This window comes from Ursus arctos, unplaced genomic scaffold (assembly GCF_023065955.2).
Source record: "Ursus arctos isolate Adak ecotype North America unplaced genomic scaffold, UrsArc2.0 scaffold_7, whole genome shotgun sequence".
NCBI lineage: Eukaryota > Metazoa > Chordata > Mammalia > Carnivora > Ursidae > Ursus > Ursus arctos.
The window spans coordinates 17,602,163-17,624,246 of record NW_026623089.1 but is presented as its reverse complement, the minus strand read 5'-3'; the positions used below and the strand labels follow the sequence as shown (position 1 = coordinate 17,624,246).

Genomic DNA, 22,084 nt, shown 5'->3' with positions numbered 1-22,084 from the left:
AACTATCCAAAATGCAATACAGAGGGAATAAAAAGCCTGAAAATACAAACAAACAGAGTATCAGTGACTTTAACATACACATAACTGGAGTCCCTGAAGGACAGAAGAAATATGGGAATGAGGAGGGGACAGAAAAAAAGTCGAAGAAATAGTAGCTGAAAACTTCCCAAATTTGATAAAAACTATAAACTCACAAATCCAAGAAGCCCAACAAACTCTCAGTAGAAATATGAAGAAGACTATACCAAGGAACGTCACAATTAAATTGCTTAAAACCAGTGGTAAAGTGAAAATCTTAAAAGCAGAGAGAAGAAAAGATACATCACTATGCAAAGGAACAAAGATAAAATAACAACAGATTTCTTATCAGAAATTTGCAAACAAGAAATCAGGGAAGCGGCACCTTTCAAGTCCTCAAAGAGGGTGCCTGGGTAGCTCAGTCAGTTAAGCATCTGCTTTTGGCTTAGGTCATGATCTAGGGGTCCTAGGATGGGCTGCTCAGCGGGGAGCCTGCTTCTCCCTCACCCCCTCTCCCGGCTTATTCTCTCTCTCTCTCACATAAATAAAATCTTTTAAAAAATAAATGAATAAAAAACAAAGTACTCAAAGAAAAAACTGGCAATCTAGAATTCTTTCCCCCAAATATTTATATATTTCAAAACCAAGACAAAATAAAGACACTCTTTGACATACATACTCTGACCATCTGTTGCAACCAACATGGTCATATGACCCAGTTCTGGGCAATGAGACCTAAGACAAAGTCAAACTTGAGGATTTCCAGAGAAGCTTTTCTTAGTAGAAGGGAACAGATGGCTGGTACTGCTTCTTTTTCACTTCTTTCCCCCATTGGTTCTGTAACTTAATGTCCAAACCCAGCACCACCAATCACACACCTCTGGATTTTTGTTAAATCTCTACCTGTTTAAGCCAGTAAATCTTGTGTTCTGCTACTCACAGTTAGTTATTCCTAACTCACATTTAATTTTGAGCACAATTCTAGCCACTAGAATGACTCAACTATATAGGGGAAAAAAGAGAGAAGAGTTAAGAAGTAGTCCCTACCAGTGTTATCATGCTGGGTTTTTTGGCGATGGAAGTGACCTTAGAGCCTGTCATTTAGAAAGTACCTTAAGCCAGAAGACAGTGGAACCCCTCTGACTCACTTTTACCACACTTGTGGCAGAATAAGGACTTCAATTCTACTAAAAACTGCTTTATTAGTAAATTAAGCCACAAACTTCTAATAACCCAAGCAGGACACAGGCAGGCTTCTGGGAGATCTGCCTTCGCATCTCCTACGGGATGGGCTACCTGACAGGACTCAGCCCCCAACCCCCCACCCCCCAGAAGGAAAGCCCGCAGGAACTAGGTAGGATTCCAGACTTTGTTTCAGCCATGAGCTGCGCCTCAGGGCAGGGCACCAGTTCCAGAGGGGATCTGGGGCACTGGATCAGATAACTCGTGGAGCAGGGTAATTAAGAAATTAGCTTGTAAGTCGGATTTTTTTTTCCCCAACTATTAGTTCATTCTTAAGAAATGGAAGGCATTTTTCCCCCTTCTCCCAGGAGTGTAGCCAGGTGCTTTGGTTTAAGTCTTGAGATTCCCCAAGCCCTTAAGGGAGGCTGAGTAATTGCAATTAACTGCCTTTTTGTTACTGAAAAACAAAAAATGAGAAACAATTGGGTTGGTCACCAAGAAGACAAACCCTGAATGGGCCTTTTGTTTTTCCTGTGGAATGAAGTGGGGTTGTGTGAGAAGAGGTTGTCTGAAAAGGGGGCAGGGACCCACATGGCCCAAATGCTGAGAAGGGGCTAAGTGTTGAGGGTGCTGGCTCTGGATTCCATTTGAGATTGCCTCATGCAGGGCCGTGGAGGTGGCCAGTCTGCAGGAGCGTGACCATGGGAGGACTCAGAGGACTGGAAGTCTAGAGCCTTGGGAGCCTCCGTGAAGATCCTGCTGGCCAAGTGTGTTGTGGAGGAAATGGAGCTTCCCATACCATGCACCGCCCGGGCAAGGAGCAATGGTGAAGGAAACTGGCTGTCAGGCATTCTGTACAACACAAGTGTTAGGATAAGGGAGAAGAGGGGAATCCCAAAAATGATCGCTATTGGACTTTTACGGACCCTTGACATGAGATTACTTCAACACCCTTCCTTTCATAACATACTGACTGAGAGCCCCTTTTTTGCCAATCTTTTTAGTGCCTGAGGATACAAGATGAAGATACGGGGATGTCACACAGATCCTGCCCAGGTGGTGTTAAGAGTCTAATGGCCTCTGGCAGGTCAGAAGGGAGACAATGGAAAGTATAATGAAGATCCAAACAGCCTGTCAGAGAGGACAACAGAGGTGACCAGCATGAGAGAAGGTGATCAGGGAGGGCCTCTCTAAGGAAGGAGCAGCTACTCCGAGGCTGTGGTGTGAGAAGGACCTTGTCTGATAGGAGCCCAGAGAAGACCTTTCCAAGGAAGGGAAGTCCAGGTGCCAAAGCCCTGCAGGAGGACAGAGCCGGCAGACAGAAGTGAGCAGCGTGGGCTGGAGTGGAACAAGTAGGAAAGTGGCAAAGGGAGGTGTTGGGAAGCCAGAGGGGCCAGATAAAGCAGGGCTTTTTATGCCATAGTAAGAAGTTTTGAAAACTATGAATAACATTGTGACATGAGTCAAAAATATCATGGAGGATGGGGCGCCTGGGTGGCTCAGTTGTTAAGCGTCTGCCTTTGGCTCAGGGCATGATCCTGGAGTTCTGGGATCAAGCCCCACGTCGGGCTTTTCTGCTGGGAGCCTGCTTCTTCCTCTCCCACCCCTCTGCTTGTGTTCCCTCTCTCGCTGGCTGTCTCTCTGTGTCAAATGAATAAATAAAAATCTTAAAAAAAAAAATCATGGAGGAATTCACATGCTCTTTATTCTGTAAAGATTAGAGAAGGATGAATTAAAACGGAAGCTCAGGTCCATGGACCTGGCCAACCTAGAAGGAGGAAGCAGTGACTCAGGAGCTATGATGCGGGCAGGGGCCTGCCTGGGGCCAACTGGCCACAGAGAATCTGGGTAAGAGGAAAGTAAGCACATTTTATACGCTACTATTGGTTGAACATGTTTTATGTGCCAAGCACTGTTCTCAGTACTTCACAGGCATTATCTCAAGCAATCCTCTGAATCAGTCGTGGCACAATTTGGAAAACAGTCCATGCCAGACCACCAGAAGTGTGATTTTCATACAGAATCCTTCTTAGAAAGGTCTTGGAAAAGCTGAAAGAACAAAAGGGAGTCATGGGGCAGCCCAGAGGTTAGCAACAACAGATCAGTACCCTAGGGTTGGAGCAACAAAGTAAGATATTAACAGAACCAGGAGCCAGAGCCACCAGGAGCCAGGGACCAAGGAGAGAGGGGCTGCCTAGGAGGACCCCAAATCACAGAGCCGCCACGGTTGGAGGTGCTACCTGAAAAAGGAGGGACACCCTCCCTGGCTTTCCCCCCTTTCTGCCCTCCCTCTACCTGCAAGCCCCTCCTGTTGGCTGAAGCAAACTGCAAAGAAGCCTAAGGAATGAGTTTACAGGGACCACTCTCCTCCCAGACAGAAAGTAGAGCAGGGGAGGATGGGGGATGGATCTGAGAGCAAACAGAAAAACAAGGGGCCCATCCTCCCCACAGCCCCATGAGCCAGGAATAACTATTACCCGCATTTTTTCAGGTGGAGATGCAGAGGCATGAGGAGATGTCAGGTAAATCCAGTACCTGGCAGAACTTCAATTTGAATTCAGATCTATCTGAATTTTAGCTCTATCTGTTTTTAGAGCACAAACACATACCATACATTTTCAGCCAGCTTAGGTGAGAGCTTAGAGTAGTCAGGTCCCAGGTCTGAAAGCACATCTTAATGGTAAACCCCACTCTATAAAGATACTCAGGTGGGGCTGGCTTAAGAACTGAGCTGCGAGTGAGGACATCAGTGGGCCAACCCTGAATCCTTCTAGCAGAATGTCTGAGAACTCTGCAAGGACTTTGGAGCCAGACATCCTGGATTCCAATCTTGATTCTGCCATTTACCAGCTGTGTGACCCCTGGGCAAGTTATTTAACCTCTCTGAGCCTCAATCCTCTCATTTTTAAAGTGGATTTGCTCATGTCCTTATTGGGTTATTTTGAGATTAAATGGAATACTGTATGCAAGACCATTGCATCTGCTGCCTGGTTAAGATTTACAGAAGTAGCTATTATTATGACTGTTAATAGTCTCCTCTTGCAGAAACTTTGGAGACAAAAGAAAAATCCTAATTCTTTGAGCTTGAATCCTGGCAAAGAATTTGTCCTAAAATCTTTGGAACTCATGTGAACTCTTAAGGTTACTTTGTTCTGGAAAGGGTGTCTCTGTATCAGTCAGGATGGCCTAGGTTATGATACTGTAACAAATGTCTCAGAGTCTTAAGACAACAAAGTTTATTTCTTGCATATGCTACATGTAAACTGCAGGTTATTATAGAAGCTCTATTCACAAAGGTCACTGAGGGAGGCTCCCTGTTGACACACACTTCCTTATTTGCTGAGGCCAAGAATAGAGAGTATGAACCATGTACTGGCTCTTAATCCATACATTGCCCGTGTTCCCATTTCATTAGCTAAAGCATTGTATAAAGCAAGTGGGTGAAGAAATGTAATCCTACCATGTGCCCAAAATTAGATAACCAAACATTTACCAACAACCCTAATGACTTTCAGAACCACCTCAGTGAACCTTCCAGTTGGCATGGATAAAGCAGAATTCCCACTCTGGAATGAAGAGATTTTGGAGCTTTTGACAGGCCCGACTACCCTGTATGACATCATGAAAGTTTGCCTTTGTTGCGCCTTTGTTGCATTTCTGAAGACAACATGTAGTTTTGTTCCTAAATATTGCTTTCGGTCACTTCTCTGAAAATCACCGTTGGCTTTTGGAAGAGATCGTCCAACGTAGTTTATGGAGTTGAGATGCTAGCTGGACACAAAGCGTCTTGCCTTCTGGAAGAGGGAGCCTAATGTGGACTAGATGGCGAGTGCCCAGACTTACCCAGAGCCCTTCTCCTGTTGTACAACCTGATGTCAGATTATCAGATACTGATGGCGTGCTGAGCAAGTTCAAGTTCTAGTGGAAGGAGCAAGGCTTTTCTTTGGCTTTCACAATCCCATGCTCTCCTGGATTTCTTTCTCCCTACCTGGGTGTTTTTTCTTGGCAACTTTTGCTGGTTCAAGGCCATCCTTCATTCTTACTCCCCACTCTCCCAGCAGACCAGGAACCTAGGAGTCATTCTTCACTTCCTCCTGCGTCCAATCCAACACCAACTTCTAGCAATTTCACCTTCGAAATAGCTTTAAACCCACCATCCATTTACCTCCTCTCTACCTGCACTATCGTAATGCAGGCCACCACCATCTTCCCCAGGAGGCGCAAAACTTACTACCGAGATTCCTCAGGTCTGCTCCCCACTCACCACCCTCCCAAACATCCCACACATCAGCCAGAGAGGATGTTTGAAAATGCAACACTGAGCATTTCAAACACCCCCATTTCTCTGCCTGATCCCCACCGCAAGGGATTAAAATCCTTTCTACTGTTCTTGCAGTTTTTAGGACAAAGTCTTCAACATGGCCTCTAAGACCTGCCCATCCACCCTTGCTAACCTTCCCTCCCTTATCGCCTCCCACTTGCTCTTTCTCCCTGACTTGGGCCATGCTTGCTTGCTTTCAATTCCTTAAGAAAGATGGCTCTGCCCTTTTCTCTCACATACTGCTTCCTCTGTTGGCTGTGGTCCCCAGCACAACCCCCTCTTTTCTCTACAATCCATGCTTCATAACACAGCTCAGTTCCCACCTCCTCATAACAACCTTCACTGACCCTCAGACTAAGTCAGACCCCTTGTCAGATGCTTCTCCCCCATGGGACTTATGACAATTATAATTGGAGACTCCATTATAGAATTAGCCATTTAACATCTACCTGTCCCCCTTAAATCCTTGACCTCTCCCATTCCCTTCTCGATTTCCTAGCACCTACCAGTGCCTTGCACAAAACAGATGCTCAAGACCTGTTTGTTGAATGTCTAAGTACAAGATGTGATTACTTATTTAATAAAGGAGAGTGTGAGTGGCTATTACAACTCTGAATAGTCATGGACAAGTATAACTTTAAGAATAGAAGTATTCAAGGAGCAATAAATGAACCATAGAGTTTTAGGGGTTCAGGACTCTATGGGTCTTGGAGAAGCATGCAGCCAAGCTACGTAGAGTTGTAGGAAACAGGTTACCCATTCCCACCACCCTGACTCCCACTCCCCGGGTCAGAGGAGAGGAAACAACATAAATACCAGGGAGAATAGGTGCCCAGGTCTCCAGTGGTGACCAGCAACACAATGGGTGGTGGTCTGCCATGGAGGAGTGTCCACAATGGAGAACAGGGCAAAGCAGAGGCTGGGAGGCAAACACACATGCACCCAGTACACTCAAAGGAAGGAATTTGAACATACTTGAAATCTAGACATGGCTGGAGATAGACTTATTTCTACTTCCTCCTTAGAATCAGCTTTTGTCGAAAAGGAAAAAGGTTTTCATGAAGAGGACAAGGAGAAGCAAAACTACTTTGCGTTTAAATTACTCATTTTCTAATGAGATCAAAGTAAGCTTGAACTCCACCTATTAAATCTAATCAGGAAGAGCCTCAAAGTTTAACTAAGCCTCCGTTTAGAATACTTTTAAAGGCATCTAGTTTTATTACTTTTGGGGACATAGAATCTCCAAGATTTTCTTTTAGAAAATGTATTTTCTTTTAGAAAATGTATTTTCTTGGATGTCCCAAACATACTTCTTATAACCATCTTTAGCTTTTAACTTACGGATTTCCCAAAATAAAAAGTTTCAAAAGACCGTTATCAACACAGTTTCCAATTTTCTAAATTACCTGATATAAAGCAAAACCTGAATTAGCATAATAATAGCTGTGATTTTTACCAAATCTTTTCTGACAGTCGTCATCACAGTATTCCAAAAAATATTTGAAATGGATTACAAGCATGATCTCCAACATGAAAGTAAGATATTGTATAATAGGCTTTCCATAATCCAGAGTCACAGGGTGCATCTCCTCTCGCAGTCCCACTTGGTTATACCGCTGATTACTTAGACCACTGAGCCCGACCCTTCACTCAGGGTGACTTACACCTCACCCATTCCTCCTGTACATCCAATTCCACTTAGGAGATGGCAAAACAGTTTTCCCCTTTATCAAATGATCTTATAGTGACTTTTTCCAAAGGCTCTCAGTTCTGGTCCAGGATTCCTACCTCACCTCCCTAAATCCCTGGCAGACATATGTAAATTTAGCATGCATCCATGAATTGCAAAATTCCTAGTAACCACTCTAGGTTACAGATGGCATTAAATAAACCTTCATATCCACAATGTCAGTTTTCTCTAGGTAATTGTAAACGATGCTTTTAGAGGACACTCCATAAACTTCTAGGTCACCTGCTCATTAATGGTTGAAAAAATATAATGAATTATATCTAAAGCCCCATAAATTGATCAAATCCTGCAATGAATGAAATTGTAACCTCTCAGAGAGAAGGCTTAGTTAACTTTAAGCTCTACAGTGTCAAGACATGCCTTAGGTACGTGGCATGAATATTTTAGTGGTGATAATAGTTACAATAAAATTATCTACATAGTCAGTAACCCCATTTTAGAAACCACAATGACGCTTAGACAAATTCTAATTAAAAGAGTCGTCAGCTGGCTCTCCTCTGCACATGACCTGCAATCTCTTCTTACCCACAAAACCGGAGGAGGCACCTACAGGAATCCTATTATTAATTAGGCATGTGCTTGGCGGTAACAACATGGTTACCATTCAGACATGTCCGAAATGGTAATTATTCTGAACCATTAATTATTGCTTGACAAACTACATTATCCAGAACTGTGAAGGGTCTTGTAATGTTAAATGCAAACTCAGTCTATGGTTTTAATCTCTCTGTGCCTCGTTTTCCTTATCTGTACAACAAGACTAGTAATAGTATCTGCTTTATATGGTGGTTGTGAAAATTAAGAAGTTAAAATATGTAAGGCCTGGTGGACGGTACCCGGTGTATAGTGGCCAGTACATAATGTTTGCAATTATCGTAAGAGTTTCTGGGATAATGTCTTGTCTGGGACACTTCATTTGATTCAGGTTCATAATCAGTCAATGTGGAATCATAGGCTTCCCCAGCTCCAACCCCAACAACTTCCCTTTTCCACTTACAAATTTGCATAGTTTTCCTTTGGTGACTATACTATGGGTTGTGTCACTAAGGTCTTAAAAGCAGTAGTTCCTCACTTTTTGGAGCCAGGGGAACACTTTGAGAATCTGATGAAAGTCTAGACTCTCTCTTGAGGAAAAAAAAAAGGTACACGTAAAAGTTTGCATTTGATTTCAGGGGGTTCATCACTCTCCCTCCCCCCCCCCCCCGCCACCAACCTCCCCCTGAGGTCATTCATGGACCCCAGATTAAGAATCAGTGTTTGAAAGCATGGCTTGGAAGACAGCCACATTCAGGATCTTGTTCTTTTAACAATGTCTAAAGCACAGAGACACATATTTGCATATTGTGAAGGAAGTATTAATTACTATTAGCCAGGTAAGTACTTTCCAATAAAGGGTTTGGTGAGGATGAAGAGGATGAAGAAGAAGGAGGACGAAGGGGAGGAGGAGGAGTCATCCAAGGCCGAAAAAGGTAGGTAAACTAAAAGTAGACTTTTCATTTAAGTAAGTTAGGTATGCAGCAGAGCTTTGAAGCTGGGAAGTGCTGCATGGCTGTTATTATTAGGACTCTAGAGGCAGTTTGGGTAACTGATTTTATCTATGGCTTTCTTTAAACCCTCCAACAGGCAAAATATTATCACCAGGACTCTTCACGCCTGTTCAATGATTCCGTCACAAAAGAAATGCTAATTATGGGAACTGAGCTGTGAATTCTGAGCGACCCTAGGGACAAAATGATTATCTGGTGGTCTTATGTTGCTGGAAATTTATTAGAGTGTTTTCAGATTACATTAACTGGTTTTCACCTTAAGTGCTCTGCCTAGAGAAGCACCAAAGGCTCCTGATAAGAAAGATTTCAAAGAAGTAATGGCGTGGGCCAAAAGATCTTTTAGGTGAGTCGGGGTACTGTAAGGAGAAAAGCCCAAGTGAGGTGGCTGGGATCAGCCAGGGTGGCGGGATGGGCTCGCCACAACCAAAAGCTTCCAATCTGAGGAGGGCTCCCAGGTTTCCCGTCTCCGGTTTCCAACAGCAACGAATGCCAGAGACCAAAGAGGAAGAATAATATATTTACAACAAAGGTCGGAGAATGAGGCCACGGACCTCATTTCTGCTCCATTATGGTCTCAGATTGCACCTCTGCCTCTCCAAATCTTCTCAAGGCCCACAAGTGTCGACATGCTGTTACCCCTGTTGACCTCTGCCATCCTCCTCTCCCCATGGCCCCGGTCCCCAAGGCCACCCCTCTTCTTGAACTATCCCGAGCTCATCCCTGGCTCAGGGATTCCTTACTTGTCCCTGTTTTTCTGGATCTGCCCATGGCTGACTCATTCTTACATTCAGGTCTTAGCTCAGTTAGCATCTTGCTTCTGTGCCATCCTATTTTATTTCATTTACAGCACTTATCACTATCTGATATTAATCTGTGATTCCTTTTCTTTATGTTGCCTATCTTCCCCACTAGAATGTAAGCTCCAGGAGAGCAGGGACCTTCTATGTCAGTCTCTGCCATGGCCACCCCCACCCCTTAGCACAGAGAAACCACTAGATACACATTTGTGGGCTAAAGGAACCAATGCTCAGGAATAGCATTTGCTTTGTGCCAGGCACAGGGCTGTAGTTTTTACAAATACTTTCTCACTGAATTCTCACACCAACCCTCCAAGGTAGGTATGTGTCTATTATCCCCATGGTACAGATGGGGTTTCAGAGAGGTCATACCGCATTTCCAATGTCAAAACTAGTTTGTTACAAGCTACCAAGTAACCAAGACCTTATTTGAACCTAGGCATGTTTGACTCCAACACTCATTCTCTAAATCAGGAGTCAGCACACTTTTTCTATAAAGGGACGGCTAGTAAATATTTAAGCCTTTGGGGGTCATATGATCTCTGTCACAGCTACAAAACTCTGTAGTATGAGGACAGACAGACAATACATAAACAAGTGGATGTGGCTGTGTGCCAATAAAACTTTATTTGCAAAATAACTGGTGGACAGGATTTGTCCCAGGGACCGTAATCTGCAGATCCCTCCTTTAAATCATTATTTGACATATGCTGTGCCGGAAGGGGGTTAAACAAAAAAGGAGGGGAGTAAAAGAAAAACATTAAAATAGGTACTCTGTGCATGGTGAGCCCTCTTCAGATAAGAAAGCCAGCCATTTTCAGTTAAATTTTAACTTAGTTTAAAAAAGGTAGACGAAGAGAGTTCTGGTAGGAAATAGTACTCTACTGATTCAACTTCTTGACTGAATTACGACCATCACTTAAGAGTACAGTAGAGTTTCATCCAATTAAGTTACTCCACCGTTACCAAGGTTCCATTCACAGTGTAATTACACCTGATTTTGCATCATGGGAATTATACGTGATGCCAGCATCCAAACAGAACCTCATAACCTCCCATTGCAAGCAAGCCCCAAACAGTCAGCATTGAAGGACCAAGTGTAGCAAAAGCCACTCCATTAACATTCTTCCACTTTCAATGGAGAGTCTAAAACCTTCAGTCTTTCCTTCTCGAGCAACCTTATGGGTTATTGGCAAGAGGTGAAAGATATGATATGAATCTCAGCTCTAAGCCAGCCCAGAGAAATCTCTTGTAGCTTCATTGGGAAGGAGAACACCATTTGTGCCCAGTTATATGGTCATTCACAGCAGCTTCTGAGACTGAATATCAGCATTAAAGCAAAAGATCAACTCACCAGTCTCTTGGGCCTGGGCTGGGAGGGAGGTAAGGGCTGAACTTTGAGAAGGTGGGAGATGGAGGGACAAAGGCAGGAGTTTCTATGGTGGTTGGTATGCATAAGGACCAGCTAGTGTGGCTAGGGAGTCTTGGGGGGCTAGGCCTCCTCTCACACTCTGCTTTTCTTTCAGGCAACCCTAGGTCACCAGAAACCCATGAGACAAATATTCATTTCTTTCTTACCCCGAAGAAGGAGCCTGAAGAAAGAGTCCCTCTGGAAACAGCCTCCGAGAACGATTCCCTCTGGAAACGGCACATAGTGCTTAAACCAATAGGCACATTTTCTTCAATCTGTATGCAATTTTCCAAACTTGGGCTTTAAGTGTTTGGGCAGGTGACAAATATTCAAACTTTAGTCAGCCTCCTGAACCTTCGCCCATCTGTGCATCTCCTTGTAAAATCCAGGTTTAGCAAGAATGCTGCTAAGTCAGTTTCACCAGGAACATGACCTTCCATATCTGATTGGGCTCCTCACCCTCCACCGGCCTGCAGGTGTTGCTTGACCAACCCGGTCTTCAGCGAAGAATCCTGTTAGGTCGGTTTAGCCAGAGTCCCCCTTAACCTTGCTGCTTCCTCTTAGTACTTTTCCATCCACTGACCCCTCCCCTGCTTCTTGCCCATGCTGTATTTGGAGTTGAGCCCAAGCTGTCTTCCCCACCGTGAAAACCCCATCGTGGTGGTCCCCATGCCTCTGGTAAGAGTCCTGAAGAATCTGCCTTACCATGTTTACAGGTGTCATTGAATATTTTGTTTCTTTAACACAGGAGAGCAGGCCCAGCATGACAGAACCAGCATGTGAAGGAGAATCTAGAAATGCAAGATCTGCCCCAGCTCTGCCATTAACCTGGGAGCCTTCCCCTCCCTTTCCCCTCTGAGCCCATTTTCTCATGAGCAACAGAACAAATCACTCTCATACCTACCTTTTCATCCACCCAAATCCATCTTTTTGTTGTCTAATACCTGTCATATTTATTATCATTTATAGTTATTATTTAAGATGATACCTATTATCAATGAAAGCAGATTTCTACTGAGCACTTAATATTTAATAGGATGGTACCACAGGCCTTCCACATATTCTATCATTTCATTCTCACAACCTCCGTATGAAGAGGGACCCTTGTGACTGCAGACTTCTCAGATACGACAGCTAAGGTTCAGAGTAGTAACATAAACATTCCAAGGTGAAACCGAGAGTAAGTGACAGAGCTGGGATTTGAGCCTGAACCTATTTTTTCCAAGAACTACACTGTCTGCGTGTTCCCCATAGCCCCTGGTCAGGATCTGACTGGAGAGGAAAATACAGATATAGACTCTGTTGCCCTGAACTCCTTATTACTGCACCATGATGCCTCTCACCGTGTCAGGCTACCAAACCCCAACAGGCTTTCCCTGGAGGAGATGGTGCAGGAGCTCCCACCAAAGACCGACACATGGTCTTTGCCCTTGAGACACTTAGAACCCATGATAAAACCCATGGCCCAGGCAATGGCCCCGGAGAAGCAGTGCTGATAACTCGCAGAGCAGGAGCTCCCTCTTTCTCGGATCCTTGTTGTCATCATCATGCCAAAGTAAACATGAAACAATGGCCTCTGCAAATCTCTGGTGATTCTCCAGATTCTCTGAATCTTTTTCTTCCCTAGAGAGAGGCAACTCCTTCAAAAATGGACCAAATTAACAATCTGGTGATAGAAGAGATAGGGGGGGGGAGGCTCTCCTTGAAACAAACAGTAGGAGATTTTTAAGAAGACAATCAGTATTGGCCTGACTGGGGAGGGGGGAGGAGGCATGTGGTAGGTGAAGGGTAGATGCCCAGAGATGGCAAAGCAAGGATGATAAAGTTAATGTGTGTGTGTGTTTAAAGATTTTATTTATTTATTTATTTATTTATTTATTTGACAGAGAGAGCCAGAGAGCAAAAGCAGGGGGAGCAGTAGAGGGAGGAGAAGCAGGCTCCCCACCGAGCAGGGAGCCCAATGCAGGGCTCGATCCCAGGACCCTGGGGTCACGACCTGAGCTGAAGGCAGATGCCCAACCATCTGAGCCACTCAGGCATCCCTAAAGTTAATGTTTTGTGCAGCTCTGATTCTCTCGGGGGTGGGGAAGAAAGGAGAATGAGTTTACCTATTTAATGTCTACTATGATCTAAAGTCTTTTATATACACTAAGCATTAGGTCCTGACAACGGTGTGTAAGGTTGATGTTTTAGAGATGAGGCTAATAAGAATCCAAAGAGACAGTCTCTCTTTTTTCATTCTATCTCAGTGCCTGGGTAGACACCATTCTAGCTCTAATTCAGATTTTCATGAAGTAGATAGCACTCACTCAATGGAATATCTGTAAAAAATATTTAGGCTAAACACTTAATATGGCACCCAGCATACACATAGTCGGTGTTCAATAAAACAGGATGGATTGGGGCACTGGGTGGTTCAGTCGGTTAAGCATCTGCCTTCAGCTCAGGTCATGATCCCAGGGTCCTGGGATCCATGTCAGGCTCGCTGCTCATCAGGGAGTCTGCTTCTCCCTTTTCTCCCCACGCTTGCTCTCTGTCGCTATCTCTGTCTCTCCTCTCAAATAAATAAAAAAATCTTAAAAAACCAAAACAAAACAGGATGGATTAACAACGCAATGTGATTTCTCAAAATGAAGTAAATGGAATTTGATCCAATAATTCTCAACTGGGGATGATTTTGCCCCAGGAAGACATGTGGAAATGTCGAGAGATACTTTCAGTTGTCACAAAAGAGGGGACGAGCACTCCTGGCATCCAGGCGGTAGAAGCCAGGGTGCCCCTAAGCACCCTCCAACGCACAGGACAGCCAGCCCCACAATAACAAATTATCCGGCCCATAAGGTCAACGGTGCCAAGTTCGGACATTCTGATCTAATCCAATATGTTTGACAGAGGAGGAAACCACGACCCAGAGAGACAGAGGACCTGCCCAGAACCATACAACTGATTAATGGCAAGGCCGTGATGAGAAACATCCTTAAGCCTTCTACATTGTTCTTGCCAGACCTCAAGCTGCTGACCAACCAGAGGGCTGCACATTACAAGAGGGAGGAATGCAGGGGAAAAGACCGTGTCAGCCAAAGAGCCCAGGCAAATCAAATACAATTGTGTAAGTTCAAGTGGACCAAGCCTGTTGCTCCCCAGTCTGGATCACACCCTGAATAAGCAGCCAGGGTAGGTTCCAGAAAACTTGGGACCAAGGCTGGGAACACCGAGTGCTCAGTAGAGGCCTTAGCTGCCCACCAGCTTTACTCCCACTTTTTCCTTTTCTTAGGGTTGCAAACCAAAACATAATTATCAAGTCAAAGAAAGAATTTTGTTCCGATAATTTAACAGGCAAATGAGAAATATGAATGAATAAATGGTCGTATTAGGTCAAGGTAGAAACTGCCAAAAATTGATTCTCTCCAAAAGATAGAGTCATTTGTATTATTGTTACCACCGACAACAAATTTTTTTGGCATCATACATGCCAAGAGATGGGTTAGGTCCCAGGGGAGAGATAGGCAGAAAGAGAAGAGTGTGTTCACCAATACCACGCATGAGGCACATCCTTGACCTCAAGAAGGACTCAGTCCAAGCATGAGAGTCTCCTTTTGTATTGGCCATTGCACAGCCAAACCGACACTGCAGAGTGGTAAAGGAAAACCCTCCTTACAGTTATCTAAACCTAGCATGAATCACTTATTTTAAAAAACCTTTTTTTAAAGATGGATTTACTTATTTTAGAGAGAGAGAGAGCACAAGCGGGAGGGGGAGAGGAAGAGGGAGAGAGAATCTCAAGCAGACCCTGTGCTCAGTGCAGAGCCCACATGGGGGTCAATCTCACAACCCTGAGATCATGACCTGAGCCAAAATCACCTAACTGCCACCCAGGTGTCCCTTAAATAACCTTTAATATAGGAACATTCAACTATAGTCCAAGAACTTGGACTTTACCATGTATATTATTGGGGTTTGGCTTGCCTGATGGGCATTTTCCTCTATCCATCAAGCTTTGTGGGGACTTCTAATGCCCTGGACCATATCTAAAATGGTGGGATAACCAGAGACGGTATGGGACTTCATTTAACTAGATGAGATCCTTTGACCCCAAAATTTCCTATCCTCAGCAGATGGATGGAAGGCCCCTAAACAGCTGCTCCAGGCCAGGGTACTGGCATCTTTTCCAGCAGTTTCTAAGCTGCATCTCAGTGGAAGCTGGAGATAGGAGTTAACACAACTCCGAAGATCAACTTTTATCTTGCAATTTCAATGAAAAATTAAACATCCTGATAACGCTGAGTACGAATCGCTTTTATTTCCATTACAACTGCTTTCTGAGATGGATAATTCCCCTTTAGATTTTCATGAGTTTGGCCCAGAAATTGGATACTCAAGGCATTAAACATACAACAGCCTGGGATGCCAAGAAAACAGGAGTGTCTAACGATTTGGCCGCCACAGCCTGCTAAGTGTCTTCGGGAAGTGAGTAGAATTTGAATACATCAGCTTGGCCAGTCGGCTACAGACTGAGAAATCAGACACTAAGAAAGACACCCCAGGGGCTCCCACTTGGGTTGGACACAGGTGTTAATTGGTGACAAGCAGTTTGTTTGGCAATGCTTCCCAGACTTTGAACTATCACAGTGCAGTAAACAATGAATGCTAACTTTTTTTCCTGCCCAGTCATAATATTAAAATTAAATGCAAAATAAATTGACAATCTACAAACACCATCATCTCATAAAAGAAAGAATGTTTCAACATCCCAACAAACAGGAGGGATAGACTCTCTGAAGGAAGGGAAGTTCCTAAATGCACACGGCTATACTAAAGACTGGCAACTTTGTCCTTAGTTCTTAAGTCATGGTCGACTAGAACATCACAGACCAGCACTCTGCACAGTCTGCAATGCGGATACTACAAGTAACCACTGGAGTGGCCGGGAGAAGAATGAGGTTGGAGACCCAGATTGAACAGAGGAGGTATTCCAGGGTAAGGACAGGGAGGGGTGAGGGGTAGGGTTGGAGGGATAGAAGTTGCCCAGAGAATAAGCCACTCTGCTCTCTGGTGGCACTCTCCACGTGGTAATGCTACCCTAAATTGCTTGTTTAATGACCCATCTCTTCCACTGGGCTTTGAGTTCCTTGAGAGCAGTGGCTGTGCCTTGTTGCCCTGAGTCACGGAGCTAATTAGTTGTGGGGCCGGAGTGACAGTGTAGGGAGAGGGCATTCCAAGGAGCAATGGCAAAGCACCAGGAACACACAGTGCTGCTTCAGGAACCTATACAATGTGACGATTAGAGCTCACATTTTCTATTGTCTAATCATGCATGCTGTTTCCGGCTGGTGCAATGGATGGGGAGACCCACCTCCATCCTACCCAAAAGGCTCACCTTGGGCATCATCCCACAAGATCATTAAAATGAGCCCCACGGGGAGTGTGATGAGGGTTAGGACTGCTACTGCCCCAGGGAGGTGCCAGGGAACTGCTGAGTGAAGGCTCAGCACCTCTCCCTTGTCTCTGAACTGTCTGGGCAGAAGCAGGGCTGGCTGTGGCGCAGCCAACCTCCTGTCTGCCTGCTGCTTGATCCCCCTGGTCTTCCCGTTGCCAAGTCAGAGAAGAGCTTTCAGTCCCAAGGTTTTCCATTTTCCCAGACCCTCGTTCCTCACAGTCACTCTTAATTTGGAATTGACACAAAGCAAACATCATCCACACTGTTAGCAAGCAGCCCCATGGTAAGTTCCACAGCAACCACTCCTCTCAGCAGAAAAAGTCCAGCTCACGGGGGAATGGGTGTTGCTTTCTTTTAAAACTCATTTTGGGTAGTTTTTTTTAGCCAGCTTGATTTCTGGCAAGAGGTTGAAGCTCAATGCACAGAGCCAGCCTCAGCTAAACTTCCTGCCAGACCCATAGGGCAGGTTGGAGGCCAAATGCAAAGCTTATGAAGCAAGTGCATTGAGGCAAGGAGAGGATGGGGTGGGGAGAGGGCTCCTGGCCCCCTGCTGCTTGAGAGCGCAGGCCTGATGGAGTATTTTCATTAGCACTGGCTCAGCATGACAACTTGGAGCCGTTATACATCTGAAATGCTACTCACAGCTAGAGAACCCAGCTTCACCTTGGTAAGATCAGCAAGGCTGCAGGTTCTGGAACTGAATGGTGAGGGTGTGCTTTCCATTGCAAATTTCCTGCCACTTTCCTTTTACAGCCCATTGGGGAGGATTTGCCTCAGGGTACAACCTGCTATTCAAAGTTTCTTTGGAAATGCTCTTGGTGTAATATATTATTTATCATACAGCATTTTTGTTCCTTTCTCAATATCAGTCCAATCCGCTCTGACCCCCTGCCCCAACAAAATAAAAGTTTTCAAATCCTGAATTCACGTGAAGACAGTTGTGTGCCTTGAAGTATCGATGCTGTAGCCTATCTCCCCGTCATTATTGCTCCCTTAGGCATCGCTGGCTAAAACACTGATGTCCCTAGGAGGTCCTACTAAGCATTATGGCCAGCAAGCAGTAGGCAGGGATTGGCTAACAGACAGCTGAAGGCAAGAGCGCGGCCCCAGGTAAGGAAGAGGAGATGGAGAGTTGATATGCCCCTGGAGATCAAGGGGACAGGGTCCCCCATGGGGAAGGTGGGAGAGAATTGAAGACAATTCTTTCAGGAGCCTGAAACTGATCATTTCCTTTCATCATGCTTGGCAAGTTTAGCCTTTCCTTCACCTCCCAGAGTTTCTGGCTTTGTCTGGAAAAAATGCTAACCAGTTCTTCACAAGGGCTCTCACGAAATCCCTGGGCAGAGAGCTTACAAAAGACACTGTGTGCGATGTAAAAGGAACACGGTGCTCCTGGGGTTGGGGCCTGAGTGGGGGGGGGGAAGGGGCAGCCAAGGAAGATGATGGGCCCATCCGCAAATCCTCAGCTCGCTGCTCCCCTCCCAGCCTGCCTGGGCTTGGAATTTCACCACCAGAGACGATCGCCCCAGGTGGGTTAATCATCCAAGCTGGGCATGTAGGAACCTTGAGGACAAGCACAGAGAGAAGCTGTTTTCTGTCCCTGGGAAGGGGCTTAGGGATTTCCATCTAGAAGGAGTGACCCCCGGAGAGTGAGGATGTTGGGCTCCAGCTGGGAGTGGAAGGAGGTGCTAGAGAAAGGGGCTTCCAGGAGACACGATCAGCCAAGTCTTCCTCCTGGCCTCCTTGGGTTTGGACTCAGACTCTCTCCACCCATGGAGACAGGGGAGTAGGAGAGCACTGGACAGGGAGTCAGGGGATTCTCTAATCTGACTGTATCTTGCTGTGGATCAAGGGAATTTTAAATACTACAGATGGGCAACTTGGCCTTAGGAATCATTCAGCCACCCCCCACACTTTGTACTAACAGCCTCTGAGTCCCAGAGAGTCGCCGCTGGTTGGCCAGGGCCACACGTACTGAGCACCTACCATATTCCGGTGGCATGTTGGGTGCTCATATGCTATTAGTTCATCAGAGAAGTCTTTCTTGACTAGCTCTCCACCCCCATCTAAAGGAGGTCCTTTGTTGTTTTTCTCACCACAAATGGGAATGACCTAATTATTTGTGTGATTTTTTCTTTAATGCCTATTGTCCCCAATTCAAATGTAATTTCCACAAGGGAAGGGAGCTTCCTCTGCCCGATTCTCCACTGTATCCCAGTTCCTCACACATGGCAGGCACACACCCACATTTAGTGAACACAGAATCTCTATTCTCCAAGTAACCCCAACAAGAGACGCATTTTACCCATTTTCCAGATGAAGAAACTGGAGCTTAGACAATGTAAATAACAAGTGGAAAAAGCATTGCATGGTGCACTGAGTGTTATATGCAAATAATGAATCATCAAAAACTAGGGATATACTGTATGGTGACTAGCATCACAAAATAAAAATTATTATAAGAAAAAAATTAAATTAAATTAAATTAAAACAAGGAAAAAGCAAAATTCAGCAGTGGATCTGAATGACCCCCCCCCCCCCACACACAAATGCTTTATTACTCTTCTAACAAAGGTTTTCAAACTTTGTAGATTCCCTTAGGCTGGGACCTTGGTTTAAGCTTTTTTGGCTGTGCTGTTCTAGGACCAGATGCCCCCAAACCAGTCCCTGGTCTTGTCAAGCCCCGTGCTAGATCATGGTCCAGGCAGGGAAGACCACACAGCAGTGAGGAGATCCCCACTCAGCAACTGGGAAGGCAAACAGTGGAACAGAAATGTCTGCCTGACAGGAATTTCAGAGGAGACCCATCACCTGACGGCAGCGAGCCCAAAGCTATGTGTTTGTGAAAGCCCCTGGTGTGTGGGAAGGGCATCGGCTTTGAGGTTCGATACATCAGAAATCAAGTCTAGCTCTCACGCTTACCAGCGTGGGCAAGTCAGTTCTCTGAGCCTTTGTTTGTTCCTCTAAGATACAGGATGATGCTGACCCCTCCCTCACAAGGAGGATAAATGAGGTAGGGCAGGGAAAGCCCTCAGCGCAACACCTGATCGACTCCAGCAACCAGCCAACGAGTTTCCTGAAGGGCTCCCTTCCAGGCTGGACCAAATTCCTCATCAGGAGCCCCCTCTCTGTCACTAGGTTGGAGCCTATAAGTGGTTAAACCTGGCTACAAAGGTAGGCAAGAGACTGACAGGGAAAGCAGGTCCTGACAGAGAGGACAGAGCTTGAAACGAAAACCCACTCTGGTCAGGGTCTGTGCCCGCTTACCCCCCCACCCCCCACCCCCGTCCTCCAAGCCTTGCTCACACCTGCACTGTGGTTCCTACGCAGTCCGCTCAGCCGAGTGAACAGCTCGACAGAGCACATGGGAGAGTTGCCTAGTGTTCTGCTCATTTCCCTGATATCAGTCATTTGTTTTCACAGACTCACTCAGCACCAGACTGGCACGCGGCCTGGCAGTGAAAGCACGGGCTCTGAACAGGCTTGTCACGAGGGCTGAGTTAACGAGTGTAAAGCACTGGAAGAGCGCGGGGCAGGGAGCAGGTGGTCCATCAGCATTACCTGCATTTACCAGTAAGAGTTTACTGGGTGTCAGACGCTGCTGGGCTTTGGGGGCTTGGCTGCAAGCAAGACCCCTGGCTCCACAGGGCTGCCAGTGTAGGGGAGGCAATGGATAAGGACACAAGCAATCATAAGACCATAGGATTAGGGGTCCAATGAGGTAAGGTGCAGGGGACCCTAACCTAGTACGGGAGGAAGAGGCTTTACTCAAAGATCCAACTAATATGTTGACTTGGCCAGAGCGGGGGGCGGGGAAGGGTGGAGAGCACTCCAGGCAGGAACGGAGAGCATGCAATAAGGTCATCATAGTGGGTGCGAAGAACGAGCGTCCATGTGGCGGGACAGGGATGGAGAATGGTGAGAGAGGAGGACCCAGACCAACCAGACGATGGTAAAGGGAGGAAGTGCCCCCAGACAAGCAGGAAAGTATCAGGCCCAGGAGGTACAACCCCCTGCTCTGGGCTTGTCCTCCTTCTTGTCATTTCCCTTAAAATTATGAGGGGAAAGCAGGATTTACTTTGATGAGCTCCTCAGACCATTCCTCTGAATAGTCTCAGGAAATGCAATGGGGGCCTTGGCAGAGAAAATTCCCTGGGGTCCACAGAGTCATCCCCAGGAAGAAGGGTCCTCCACCCGTGGAGAAACTTTGCGGGGCCAAGTGATGCCAACGCCCCGCCGAAGCCAACAAAGCACAAACCACAAGGGTAAAGACAGTTCCGAATTAAGACAGCGTGGATGGAAGCATCTGGCAGGTAAAACAACGACCATGACTAGAGAGAGAAACGCAGTCAGCTAACATGCAGAGGGAAAGCCAGTTCTAATGCCAGTTTCCTCTAAAAGTCTTCTTCACTTAATGCCAAAATAAAATGATGTTTTTCTTGTTTTGCATCCTGTCCTCCCCTCCTTAGGCACCTCCAGCCAACCCTCACAATCAGAGAGGATGGTTTCGTCCTCATTCCAGGTGGTTAAACCCCCACTGGACCCGCACGGAGCCCAGCTTGCATCTGCAGCGAGGAGGAAAATACTGCTGAGGCAGGAGCATGGCCGGGTTGAGAACAGACAGTGCACAGCCCACAGAGATCTCTGACGAAGTGGGAAACAAAGTCTCATAAATGCGGTGCTCGGCCCCATTCTGCCTTTCTCTGTGGTCAGCATCACGAGGACTGGCACCACCCAGAACACCCTTTGAAGGCCATGTACCACTCGCAAATCAGATCGGAGAAGTTTCAAGCTAAAGCAACTGCATCGGTCATACAGCGTCCAAAACCCTGTTGGGGCTTTGGGGTTCTGAGCCAGTGCGGAGGATGACAGACGCCAAGGGAGTGGACAGACCTCAACAAGGGCTTCATGGGAGCAAAAGCGCTCAGATGCCAATGGTACATGGCGATCGTGCTCGCACCTCTCTCCAGCTGCAAGTAACTCACACCTTGGCCTTGCCTTTCTGTAGAATTCCAAGATTCTGAGTCTTTTTTGCTTGCACTTCCTTTTTCCACTTTCTCCGCCTCTCCTGCTTTCCACTCTGAGCGCCAGAGCTCCGCCGTACCCCCATTTCAAGGCTCATGACATCCTAGGAAATTAGATGCCTCCCCAAAAAGTTACCTTTAATACCTGAATCCTTGACTCTGCAGGGTTTGAAGAATTACGTTCAACCAGTTGCTTAGCAAAGCTGATGGAGACTCTTCGGAAGTCAGCCCCCGCCCTTGAGTAGCCACCGAAAGCTCCTCCGGCTGTTTGCAGGGCTGGAGACCCGAAGAACTTTGGGTGCTCGGAAGTAACCTCAGAAAAAGTCCCCAGGCAGCAGCAAACTCTCCCAGCACGGTTTTGAAATACCATAGGAGGAGGAAGCCTCTTTAATCAAATAATAACCAGCTCTAGATAAGGCCTGCTAGGCTGAGCTGAGCCAGCCAATCACCGGCTCCCTTCCGACCGCAGGGCAAACAGACCCAGGCTTTCGAGCGAGCTTCAGGGCTCGTTAGAATTTCATGATGCTGCAAGTGTCTTCTTGGCTTTGCCTGGTGGGGATTTTCTGACTAGGGAGTGAAGCCCCGAGCTCAGGAGCC

At 46.1% G+C, this 22,084-nt stretch overlaps 1 protein-coding gene across 2 annotated transcripts in view; it reads right to left on the bottom strand.

The window, feature by feature from the left end:
* GPAM (glycerol-3-phosphate acyltransferase, mitochondrial) overlaps positions 1 to 21,873 on the bottom strand; it is a 58,379-nt gene extending 36,506 nt beyond the window's left edge. Inside the window, exon 1 of one of the 2 annotated variants that reach the window (XM_044382121.3) lies at positions 21,624 to 21,873. The gene's annotated coding sequence lies outside the window, so the exon portion shown is untranslated. The remainder of the gene's footprint in view (positions 1 to 21,623) is intronic. The other variant, XM_044382122.3, reaches the window with a different exon arrangement.
* Positions 21,874 to 22,084: the final 211 nt, after the last annotated feature.